This window comes from Rhodnius prolixus, unplaced genomic scaffold (assembly GCF_049639745.1).
Source record: "Rhodnius prolixus isolate KJV_2025 unplaced genomic scaffold, Rpr scaffold_1, whole genome shotgun sequence".
NCBI classification, from domain to species: Eukaryota; Metazoa; Arthropoda; class Insecta; order Hemiptera; family Reduviidae; genus Rhodnius; species Rhodnius prolixus.
Genome location: NW_027411581.1, coordinates 46,861,503 through 46,873,899, shown reverse-complemented (window position 1 = coordinate 46,873,899; position 12,397 = coordinate 46,861,503). Strand labels below are relative to the sequence as shown.

General features: G+C 31.7%; 1 protein-coding gene across 4 annotated transcripts in view; it reads right to left on the bottom strand.

The window, feature by feature from the left end:
- Nmdar2 (glutamate ionotropic receptor NMDA type subunit 2) overlaps nucleotides 1–9,883 on the bottom strand; it is a 691,809-nt gene extending 681,926 nt beyond the window's left edge. For all 4 annotated transcript variants that reach the window (XM_074142002.1, XM_074142021.1, XM_074142012.1 and 1 more), the window contains exon 1: nucleotides 9,734–9,883. The gene's annotated coding sequence lies outside the window, so the exon portion shown is untranslated. The remainder of the gene's footprint in view (nucleotides 1–9,733) is intronic.
- Between the last annotated feature and the right edge of the window lie 2,514 nt (nucleotides 9,884–12,397).

The window sequence follows — 12,397 nt, the reverse complement described above, 5'->3', positions numbered from 1 at the left end:
TAATAATAAAAAGCTGGATGTAAAATGGGCCTTCAAATTAACGAATCGAAGACCAAATACATGTTTCAAAAATTATATAAGTATATTTCCAAATTTAGTTTCAAACACGAATTTGAAATTCAAGAAAAAAAAAAATCATTCAAAGAAAAAGTAATTAAAATATTTCGTAAAAGCTTAACACAACTAACAGCAATTCTGGAAGTTATAATTTTAAGCAACAATCTCTTCTAAACTAATGTAATCGAAAGATACTACCTTTACTACATTATGCAGAATTCTTGTTGAAACAGGGTTCAATCATAAAAACACCTGCTTAAGATATAAATTAAAGAATAGTATTATGTTATGGGAATTAATGCATTAAATATTTGGCTCTGAAAATTTTACATTTCGCTACTGCGATTTAGTTAATTAAAACTCCGGCCGCAACCATACGTACTGCACTTATAGCAGAAGATAGTGAAGATAACCCAATATCGTAGAAGAATGAAGGGATAATGGAACGGTCAAACTGGCTTATTAATCTTGTATGTAATATTTATGTTTTGAAATTTAATATGGGTACCAAAGGTACCCGAAGAAAGTCTTTGAGATAAAGGATTTTTAGCCACTTTTTGCTCATCTCAACATGTCAAAGAACTTGCTGTGATAGCAAATTTTGGGGCAGCCATTTCCTTCCCTTCCTGAAAGACTGCGCACAGCCTTTAGGTATGTGAATAAAAAAGCTTACTGTGTTCTAGTTAGAATAGACTCCTTTTTTTACTTCTACCACCGCCAATCGTTTTTGCGTTCTATGGACTATACATCGCAAACTTGAATTGTGCTATAAAATGATGTCAACGTCTCCAAAGATATTGGACCCACCTACGATGGATATTATATTTATTTATTGTTACAAGAAATACATCTATTAGCATGGAGTTGACATTCTCAGTATTTTGTAAAATAATTATAGTTGTAGTTACAAAATAATAAGTAACATGAAAGAAAAATAAATTTAAACTAAACTCTCTAAGTTTCGCGTATTACACAAAAAAAAAAAAGAAAACAAAAGAAAATTACTAATTAATGGAGACAGAGTTCTTCAACTTTACATAATATTAATTATTAACATTGAAAATATTGTTCGTTTTCATTTAATTGTGATGGCAGTCTACAGATCTCTAAAGTAAACATTATTTATTTTTTCAACATTATCAAAAGTTAAGATATTAACAAGATTTGATGTGCGCTCTTCAGATACAATATATTGTTTCAACAATTTAGATCGAAAGCTGTGGAAAATATAGGGCATGCTAATAAGAGATGTTTCACAGAATTTAATATTAAATATTTGCACAATTAACAGACCACTTCCTTATAAAAGTAATATACTTCACCATTTATTAATAGCCTGTCTAAATTATTATTTGCTATTCTTAATTGGCTAGTAATCCTTAATTTATTAATATTAACAATTAATGTGAAGTAATATTGAGGTTCTAAGAAAGCAAAGTAACAAATATTTCTGTGAATTGAGGAATAACCAGAATTCACAGCTCTCAGTATCTAAACTCAGGAGTTTATTTTGCATTTTCTGTAACAGTCCACTATTATTCTCAGCATCAAAATTAGCATTCAGTGAGTTCATCACCCCAGGGAGGTCCCCTAGTTGAATGGCTATATTTCTGACTTGTGATACTTAATTATAATCAAGATTATAGCTAGGGCATTGATCCAAATGGCACAATCGTACATTGTCTTGAGAGACTTCCAAATGGGAGTTGGAGCAGTTTAATCCAATAATGTATGACCCTACCGAAAATTATGACTGGCAAAGGATTTCTACCGAACTCTAGTCACCCACCTATGATGGAATTCCTTATGAAGATATATTTTTATTACCCTATCATACCTTAAAGTAAGTAATAAGGCCAGATTAAGTCGATATTCATACTCGGCTCAGTTTGACCCGCGTCCTGCGGAACTAACTAGAGGTGTGCACTTGGCCGTGATTAGCAGACGCTATTAAGATGAACTTGTAAGTCGCATGTTGACTGTAACCGTTTTATGTTACCACTTCAACTAAAAAGCTCCAGAAGCCGCATGTCAAAGGGAAGGCATCAGCCTTATTATCTACTGATCCAAGTGCATGTTCTTGCCAAATCGAGACGCCTGACGATTTGAAGGTTAATTGTGAGACAAAAAGAACTCCGATTACACGGACAAGGGAAGTATTTGTAGCGATTAAATACGTAGAAAAAATGATTCGCCTTTTTATGGAATGTGATAACGTCACAATCTTTAAAGACATAAAATTGGTTGAACAAATATAAAAAGGCGAAAGTGGTTGCGAATTTCCTGTCCGCAAGGTAAGAACAAAACCAATTTAGACAGTAAATCTGTTTGCAATATTCATTTTGCTAAAAACACTATTAGTGAATACACGTACAAGTAAAGTAAAAGTGAAGTAATGACTATTTTTTTCAGGCGGACATTGCTTCCAACCATCAAATTAGGGGTCCTGGATGGACAAAGTAGCAAATGTACTTTACTGTAAATTTCTCACATTAACCATTAAATAAATTCCAAGACCTGGACCGGGAATCGAGCCCATTAACGCAACAAAAAAAAATCTTTATATTTCCGATCAAACTAGGGGAAAATTCCTTATTTTTCTATTAATTTTACAATCTTAACTCAAAATTGAAGCAACCCTGTGCCTGCATTTCGATCTACCATTACAAAATAATTGAACAAATAAGTAATACTTGACTAGTTTTGAACAAGTGAATATGATTTTTCCATTCGTGAATTAATAATTAATCCAAAGATGGATTATACACACAGGGTGCACCGAATATTAACTTACGACTGTAAAATTAATGGAAAAATAAAGAATTCTCTTCTAGTTTGTCTAGAAAGGTTGAGATTTCTTTCTTCATTTTTATGCAATCTTTCTCTTTATTTGATCAAATCTAGAAGAGAATTTCTTATTTTTCCATTCTATTTTCAGACGTAATTTGAAATTTGGGCCACCCTGTGTATACATTCCACCACTACCTTAATTTTTGATACACTGAACAGAAATCCTAAAGATTTTCCGGTCAAACCAGATGAGAATTCCTTATTTTTTCATTAATTTTTCAATAGTAACTCAAAATTCAGGATACCCTATGTAGTAACTAGACAATGTTGTTTGAATATGATGTTAGGAATCTTTAAAAAAAACTAACTCGATAACATTAACAGTCTACGTACTTAGATCGATTCTGCTAACTCAACATGAATCTGTAGATTGATGCATCTATTTTATTTTTTTTAATTATTTTCTTACGTTATTTTGAACAACTGGTTTGTAACAAAGAACGCTTTCCAATGAACGATGGCGAAAGCAATAACTTACTTTTTTTTACATTTTTGTTAGTAGCTCATTACTTTAAATGATTTCCCTTTTACGCAAAAAAGTCTGCAAATAAATAACGGATCATTGGCAAGTAGAAAATACGAGAAATACTGCATTAGAAATCGGTTCATTTCATGACTGTCATCGGAATAACTAAGAGTCCTTCTTTCTATCTGATTCTCGCAACTTTTCTTTCTAATGAAATGCTGTTTTTACACAACCTCAAAAAATGGCTAAAATATTTTTTTTACGCTCACTTTTGGTCTCAATTTGAATATTTACAGAGAAAAGTTCAGCCACTTTGAACAATTAAGAGTGGGGCAGTTAACTTTAAAGGGGTGTGAGAAATCGAGTTGAAATGCTGAAAAGTAAAATAAAGAATCTAATTGCCTTATTAATAATTGCCTAATATTAGAAAAATTACCGCTAGGGCCTGATTGAAAACCTCCCGTTTTCAAGTTGGCGCTTATAACCACTATCTCAGAAATATTTCTAAATAAGATAATTGAAGGTTCTCTGAATAAGTTAGTCACAAGAGAAAAATACTCTCCATACCTCCCGATTTCTGAAGAGAGTTTCTCTGACGTTCTGAGACTGAATTGTAGAAGATTACATCTCTCGCAAAATGAATTCTTAGAAAAGATGCACCACTTTTAACGAAAAAGTCTAATGAGGTACTTGTTTATTCTGTCCGAGAAACATCTTTATAAAGTATATTATTTTTTATTCGTCTATAGAAAATGTATGCCTTTCTTCAGCAGAAGTTTCTCGAAGAAACCAGGGTGCGGAGATTGTACCGCTCCTGAAGGACAATTCCGAAAGAAATCATGGATTTTATCAATGTCTTTATGTGCAGGAATCACCTAACACTGATTTGCTGAGCAAATTAATTTATATTTCTCACGAATAATCTATAACCATTTATATGGCTCGTGACTCTGAAGTTAATCCAATGAGCCAATGTCTTTTATGTATCCAATTCCCAGTCTTTTGCAGGTATGTGTGAATTTTTATTTCCGGATAAATAATGCGATTTTATCGTATTAATTATAAACACATTAAGTGGATGATATTATGAAATGAAAGCCATTTATTAATACTTTAAACGATACAATTAAATATTTAAATCAGCTTACGCTGAGGTGTTATTATACCTACATATATAAATTGTCACATTGATTAATATTATTACTTCGAGCACCACAATATAGTTGAGAAGATTCGTCATTGTGTGTTCTTTTATATTTACCAAACAACAGATTCATGTTTGTGGTTATAGTTAACACTTCTCTAAGTAATTTCGCGTAGTGCTCACGACAACATGTAAGCATGCAACTTTCGGGTAAAATAATAAGTCAAATCAGAAAACTGGATCAAGTTTAAGATGCCTAATATTCTAGGGCCTTCCCACAAAAAAAATGTGTATGATATATTCCCGCATAAAGAGATATACGTATATTTATGCCATCCAACTTATGAACACTGTAGAATTAATTTTAGACAAAACGTCTACCACTCTCCTAATAAAATTTCGACGTTCTACTTTATTTTGATTTCTTTAAAGAAGAATGGTTATCTTAGAGAAGAATGTTCCATTGTTTGCCTAATATTCTTCTATTAAGTTCCTCCTTCACGAATTATCTACCGTTAATGAACTGAAATTGTATTGATTTCTTAGTATTGTTGATTTAATGAGCTTTCTTTGTTTAAATTACTAATGAAATAAACCCTTTTGATATTAACTCTAAGTAATCTATTCAAATTTAATGTTTTTTATCTTTTTAGTTTGAAATTGTTCATTCACATTTATTTATTATCACCTTTTTTTAAATTACAAAGAACCTTTATAATTAGTTATTATTACTAAAATGCTATATCCTAACGTAATAAATTCTGTAACACAATTTAATATATGAAGACGGAATTAAACATTTAGTACATTAATCTTCTGCAATAAACCTTAATGATAAGGTAGACCTTTATGTTTTTCTGATAAGGATTAAAATTACCATAATGAATAAAGAACCAGAATATTGCTTGTATTATTTTGAAGGAAAGTTTCTACTCAGACTCAGTAATGCTGAATTTAATAACCAACTAACGATTACAGAGCCTACATTTAGTGGGCAGTCCTTTTACAATAACCATGATAACAAGATTGATTAAACAGATCTACCTAGAGATCATTCTAAGCATTTAGGTCAAAATTAATGAGCTATTTTTTTTTTTTGTAATGATTTTTGAATTTATTGCTCATTATGCATAAGCTCATGATGAAGAGCACCACTGGAACCCGAAACATCGAGCACCAATTAGAAGTTTTCTTTTTTTAATGAAGACTTACTCTGGCCATAGACGAACATCCTCTTGTAATTTAAGGTCTAACCAATGATGAACCAGAGTTTTTACAAACTTTTACTTTCTCTGGCTACTGCGAGAAAAAATAGTGTACATTCTCTTGCTGCGGTAAATATAATTTCACTAAGTTAATAAGTTGTAAAACAACGCAAAAACAAACCCATATTCATAATACCATTCAATATATTCAATTGTGACACTGCAGGAGCTGTTATGCTGGTACAAATCCTTCAACTCAAAGTATTTTTACCCCTCAGAATACTGCAATGTTTGTTTTTAACGTACATAACAATAACGGTTTTCTTTCTTTAAACTCCGTACAGTAACTGCACATTTCTACCACTTTTGTTCCAAACAGTTTCACAGGAAAGTTTATTTGTTGATGCATTTTAACTGCAGTAAAAGCTTTCTTTTAAAGTAGTTCTTATCTAGAAAACAATTGGACTGAGTAAAGTTAACGTTTAATGAATATTGCAAGTTCAATATCTGTTTAAATAAGAATCCAGTCTGCAATGAACACAATAGAAGGAAATCGAGTTCAAATTCAGCTGCAGATTTGTTAGTTACATTTGTTTATATTAAATATCACATTAATGTATAAACGAGCTTTTCTTTTAATCACCGGAAAGCTATAAATACGATAGAAAATTTGAACGTTATTTTGAAAAGGGAAGTTTCAGATATCGATTGATAGCTGCTTTGCAAGTTAGAATTCCAATAGCACCCCGCCAGATTAAGATTTTTCTTTTAACCCGAATTGAAAAATACTTTTCTTATTTCATTAAAAAATGATTCCAGACAAAATCAATTACTAAATAAAAACATTTACCTAACTGAGCTTTTAATTTTTTTTATTTAAATATTCGATTAAAATTTAGAATTGAAACAATTGTTGTAACAAGTAAATATGACGATTACAAAATATTAGGACGTTTATTTTGAGAAGGCATCTAGTAATGGCACTCCTGTATTTGCTGGCCGTGTCGTTGCAGCCTCGACAAGATTATGTTAGATTGTGAGGCTGCATTCTCTTCACTCTCCTTTAATGTTTTCCTGGTATTGCGGAAGAGGAAAAGTCTTAGAGTTAAGGATTGGAAAAAGCTGTGGAATGAAATTTGATGAAATGAATCTTGATAAGATCGATGATCGAAAGGATTTTGAGGTCGTCATAGCTAGTGAAGTTTAAGACAAATAATGGAGCATTAAGAACTTTCTGAAGTAATTTTTTACTGCTTGGGTTGGAAGCGTTAAAAATTAGACCGATTAGTCGAACCCGACTTCAACGCCGTTTTACCAATAGTCGCAGTAAATGTATGTATACAAGTCTTTGTGTATTTTAAAGTTTATGAAAATCTAATTGTTTTGAATATTTTTAAATAAATCAGCCAGTAAAGTGAGAAATAATAACAATTTTTGAAACATTAACAAATATTCATGGTGCAATGAAAGGCTTACTGTAGCACATGTGTTGGAAGAGTGCCAGACACTGCGTCATCATAGAGTTCAAGCAGGTCTGCCAGATGATTTGCGTGCAGTGCTAGAAGAAGGGTCTTCTTATAAAAAAAGGCTATTTGCATTTTTGAAGAAAATTGGATTTTATCATAAGATTTAGGATTAGGTTAGGTTAGTTAGGTTAGTTTAACAAAAGGGGAGAGGAATATCGAGTACTCTCCCCTTTGGATGGACGAGGTATGAATGCATTTTTGGCATGGATGTATTTATCAGCGTGAGTGTATTTATAAGCGTGAATGTATTTATCCGTGTGAGAGTATTGATCAGCGTGAGTGTATTTATCAGCGAGAGTGTATTTATAAGCATGAATGTTTTAATTAAGAAGAATGTAGGTATAAATGAGTGTAAATATTGTACATATAGCTAGGCTTAGTATATTTTAAGGGATGTAGGAATATTTATAAGAGTACTACACCCCAAAGATAGCTAGGATAGTTTGGGAAAGAATAATAGATGCAAATAGCCTTTAGTGGTGAAAAAAACAGAGACAAGACGAATGAGTTGGGTAAGAAAAGGATGGCACCACTAGGTACCCGCACTCCCTCTTGTCGGCTGGACCGATAACTTATGAAGGGAAGTGTGGACCTAGGTCGGATTACCCGGGGCTCCGCCTTGCCTCACTGGATGAGACATTGGTTGGACGCTAATCGGGTGGAGAGACATGTGCCATCCTAGTCCGAGAAAAGAACATAGCTCTAGGGACGCTAATGACCATAGTCGTCGATGCGCCAAAAAAAAAAAAAAAAATAACAAATATCAAGAAAAAAGTGGTCCTAAATGTGATTTCTGAGTAGTTTCTGAAGGCACTTATAGCTTCAAATACAAAGAGATAATCAAAAATTCCATTCTCACTATTTAAAATCTTGCTTTATGGTATGATGGGAGCCAATTCATCATTAATAAATACCAAAATTGATGAAACTTTTCAGTCAATCTACCATAGCCGACTAAAAATGTGTCCTTTTGACATACTTTGAACTACTGTAATAACAGCTTTTTCTTAAGAAAATCATCAGAGCTTTCTTGTTCCCCGGGGATCGGAATAGGATTATATAAATATGTTTGTCATTAAAGCTTGAGTATTGCCAGTTAGATACTGAATTACTAAAATTCTATTTAAGTTTTTCTTCTGTTAGTTGAAACATTAGTCATAATTTTAGGAGAGGAGAGATTTGATAATAAATGAATTTTGTTAACTAAGAGGAAAACCTGTTTGATCGTTTAGGATGAAAATGTAAAAAACTGAAATAGTAAGTTGAGAAATCTTGAACAGTTTAGAATTGTATTCATTTTAATTGTTTTACTTATTACTTAAAGATTTGTAATATGAATACAAATAAATATAGATGATAATGCTAGAAAATGCCCTAAAGGTTTATGCTAACGAATTGCATGTTTCCAGCAGCATAATGTCTCGTTAAGGCTTACGAAAGAGGTCTCAATACTTTGTTATTATTAAATCTGCCCTCTACCAAAATTTCATTAATATTAAAGATACTTTTTCTTTGATGTTTTTTTAAATATTTAATCTAATAATATGTTTCCTAAGTCATTCATACTGTTAAAATTAAACTGTTTTGGAATTATATAAATCCGTGGGAAATTAATCCACGGCGTCAGATATTACAACAAATAAAAATAACTTAGAAGTTTATAAAATCTGAGCAAGATATGAAAAAGTTTGTTTCTATTTTACTATTCGTTTTTAACAGTTTACCATCTTATTTTACTAGTCGATTACTGAATAAGGTGTCTGATCTAAATCAATGGAACATTAAAAAAAAAATAAATACATAACTACAATTTTTTGCTAAAAGCTGTACAAAAATTAAATATTGAAAAAAGATATTGATCTATAGACATCACTAATTTTAGAGAAAACTCCTCGAGACACATTCTAAATAAGCTATGCACGAGGTATCTTGAAGGTTGCTAGAGCCCTCTAACAAAGGGAACATATCTTGTGGAGAAAATGTCTTTTTCTTTCTTCAAATATTTAACCATTATTTTATAAATATTTTAGAGAGGCTAATAATCGAAAAAATAAAATTTTGGTTTAATAGAATAACTACTATCAGTAAAATGAATCTTTTCCTACAAATTGTGGAAATGAAATGTCATTGAAGTGATAGATTTCGTTCTATATCCTAACAAATTGCTTTGAATTTCTATGCAAATGTTGTTCAAAAGAATAAATAAATAATAATAATAAATAAACAGATAAGATATAGTTGTTCCGTAAGCATCATCAAACCCAAGTAATTACAGGAGAAAAAAATAGAGAATATCTATTTAAAATCTATTTAATATAAAGCACACCGAAATTTTTTAGGTAATAAATAAAATAATAAAATATTTATATTAATCGATGTGGAATAATGTTAAATTTTAAGGAAAAAAGCTATTTAATTTCATATAAACAGCAGCTTAAGTTTTTTAATGTTTATTTTTACACAAATAATAATCAAAGAATCTTACTTGAATATTCTGGAGTCAGTAAACACCCTAGTTGATAGTCAGAATAAATTCCTCCGCAGAGAATACAATAACAATTTTATTTTTAAGCGATTTTATTACGTCATGTAAAACAATAGAAGGGTGGATATCCCTCATACGCGACTAAGCCGAGTACCGTAAAGGGACTGAAGGATTTCAGGGACAAGGACTCAGGTTTGTTGAAGGGACGAAGGGTGCCAGATAGAGCATGCGCTCCTACAAGTTTTTCGACCTTTCTCTCTTTGAGCCAAATAACTTAAATTCTCATTTTTATTTTTTAATAAATAATTTAATTCTCAGAAGTAATAATAATAAACTTAATAATAAAACCATTAAGGGTAGTGATTAGCGAATACTGGATTCCAACGTGGCGATCAGGGTTCGAATCCAGCTGTTGGCCCTTACATTTTTCTCTTCCTAGGAGCTTCTTAAGCCGGCAGTATACTAAAAAAGCTCTGGGCGCCAATAACCTCAGATGTTGTCGCGCCTTGAATACCTTCCCTCAAAAACATTACTTATTAAAACATTAGTAACAGGCAATTTAAAAGAACTATCTGTTGCATTCTATGAAAAATTCAGATAATTGGAATGGAATTACAAAGGAGACAATTAATTAGTGAATTCAATCGAATTGAAATCATTGAATGTTTTTCTAGCTTTTGATCGTCATTAGTTTGGCACAATAAGTTCGAATTCGTTAATAGATTAAGTGGCTAGAATAATATTAAAAATACACTTCTACTCAGATCGAATTTCATTACATCACTCCACTAACTTTCTCAAATGGTTTTTGTCCTGGGAGCTCACCAAAATGGCGATCAATCCATTATAAAGTAAAACTCTTTTGTACCCACATCAACTTTAAATTTATATCTTTTGAATACAATTTCTATGCAAACCAATTTCTCTATGAAATAAAAAATGCTTAAAAAAAAGTATACACACGAAGGAAAATGAATTTTTATTGTAGTTGCTTCTTTTATAGTGACATAAATTCTCGAATACAATTTTTCTTTCGCTCGCCCAATTTCCGCTGAATAATATCAAAAAATGTGCGGAACAAAAACTTTAATAACTCCTTTGTTTTTGGATTTAAGACAGGAATTTTATTATAACCAACTTCGTTTAGAATTAAATTTTCTGTAACTTTTTTGCACCTTTAAAAGTATTATTTAAACGTTACTGTTAAATATTCCAATATTTTAACAGTTAATACTTTTTATTTTTTTACGGATAAATTAGTTTGTATTTTCTTCATTGCGTTAGCAGAAGATTTATTAAATTTACGACTTCAATTAAAAACTTTGAAAAAGCACAACAAGCGCTCAAACATTTTAAAAAATGTTTTACTTTTCTTCTCTTCGATTACAATCATTAATGTTTCCCTTTAACCTACTTCCTTTACCTCGGATAAAGCCAGATCCTTCACTCCCTCACATCCTTCCTCAACACTGCTAGGTAAGGATTATTTCGCCGCCCACGATTGTACAACTGGCAAGACAATGCTACATCTGACAAATATACTTGTTTTCAGGAATGCAATGAAGTTAGAGTTCCATCTCATATTCTCTTTGGGCGTCTTTGTGTGGACCGAGTTGTTTACCTTCTTATAGTTCCTATACGCCATGTCGAAATTACATTCTTTACTTTTTTTTTGGAGTACGGAATCAACTATAAACAACTTGAAGTAACGTCCCTCTAGGACTTACGGTTCCGGCAGGCTAAGCCTAACCTGTACAATTAAAGCTTTCTTTGTGACAAGAGTAACGATAAACTGTTAATATGCTTACTCTTTCGAACGCGCATCGAGTTGGAAGCGTAGCAGCGACTAATCGGAACACACATCAATAAAGAGACACCATCCTAATACTGAGGTAGAAACTATAGTCCTGCCTAATAAAGGAGAGGACGAATTACCGATTTGGTCGCTCTTCATGGTCCCCAAATCTCCAGAATATTTAGGTAACGCTTTACACACTGAACTAAGCCATGGACTTTGGTAAATGAAAGAGATTTATATTTACAGCTTAATACTAAGCTAGCAATGAAATGAATTAACATTCCCTTTGTTTCAAACGGAATTAGCAATAAAATTCCTTTGGCAAACTTAAGGTCATCATTATTCTATTAAATTGAGAGAAGCAAGCGTTTCGAGGAAGATTAATCGATATTATACAGATTATCTTGGGCAATATATCCATAGTGAAGGATTAAGATAACTTAAGAAATCGATGAGTAAAAAAGAAGTAGAACATTAATGAAAAAAGTTTAGATGAATAAATTAGAAACGTCCTAACTGCGTTTGATACTTCAATTTCATCCGCACATTATGGTGTTTGTTAAATGCTGAAATTTTTTGGGGCACATTCAAATGTCATTCGTCATTCCTTTCGAATAAGATCCTCACAATTTTGTGTTTGATTTTGGCAGAAAGAATGAGCGTATTTAGATAAGGCAAGCGTCTGCTCTTCCACCAAATATTTGTACAAATAGAATTTAAAGTATTTTTGCCATTAGTACATATAACATTTTGGCATAGTTTTTAAAATGTAGGTCTCAATTTATAGGTTGATTGGCACTATTTTAGATATACCTAGGACTGATAGAACCACCCTTTGTTCTTAGGCAAGCGTCTGCTCTTCCACC